Source organism: Colobus angolensis, unplaced genomic scaffold, assembly GCF_000951035.1.
Source record: "Colobus angolensis palliatus isolate OR3802 unplaced genomic scaffold, Cang.pa_1.0 Scaffold143, whole genome shotgun sequence".
Taxonomy (NCBI): domain Eukaryota; kingdom Metazoa; phylum Chordata; class Mammalia; order Primates; family Cercopithecidae; genus Colobus; species Colobus angolensis.
In genome coordinates, this window is record NW_012114522.1 from 5,784,948 (window position 1) to 5,785,973 (window position 1,026).

Here is a 1,026-nt window from a genome sequence, read left to right on the forward strand (position 1 = left end):
ATTTATTTATTTTTTCTGACACAGAGTTTCACTCTTGTTGCCCAGGCTGGAGTGCAGTGGCGCGATCTCGGCTCACCCGCAACTTCTGCCTCTGGGGTTTAAGTGATTCTCCTGCCTCAGCCTCCTGAGTAGTTGGGATTATAGGCATTTTTACTAGAGATGGGGTTTCTCCATGTTGGTCAGGCAGGTCTCGAACTCCCGACCTCAGGTGATCCACCTGCCTCGGCCTCCCAAAGTGCTGGGAGTACAGGCATGAGCCACGGCGCTCAGGCCTTTTTTTTTTTTTTTTTAGCTGGTCTTGAACTCCTGGGCCCAAGCGGTCCACCCACCATGGCCTCCCAAAGTATTGAGATTACAAGCATGAGCCATTGTGCCTGGCCGTTTCCTTCCTTTTAAGGCTGAATGAATAATATTCTGTTGTGTATGTATACAACGTGTATACATACACACATTTTCTTTGTCCATTCGTCCATTGATGGATGCATAGGTTAATTGCATATCTTGACTATCATTTGTGTGTTATGGCTTGAATTTTCTCTCACCAGAAGATCTGTTGAAATCCTAACCCCTGGTCCTCTGATTGTGGCCCTATTTGGAAATGGAATGTTTGTAAATTTAATTAAGTTGTAAATTACAATGAAGTCGTACTGGAGTAGGGTGGACCCTTAACCCATTATGACTGGTGTCTTTATAAGAAGAGGAAAAGAGACACAGATACAGAGGAAAGATGGTTAAATGACAACAGAGGCAAAGATTGGAGTGATACAGCCACAAGGCAAGGAATGCTAAGGGTTGCCAGCAACCAGCAGAAACTGGAAGAGGCCAGCGCTGATGGAGCCTTCAGAGGGAACTTGGCTCTTCTGACATCTAGAATTTGAACTTCTGGCCTCCCAAACTGTGAGAGAATAAATTTTCATTGTTTTAAAGCCACCCAGTTAGTGGCACTTTGTTACACCCATCCTAAGAAATGAATACACTTGGCTGTGCTTGGTGGCTCACGCCTATAATCCCAGGACTTCGGGAGGC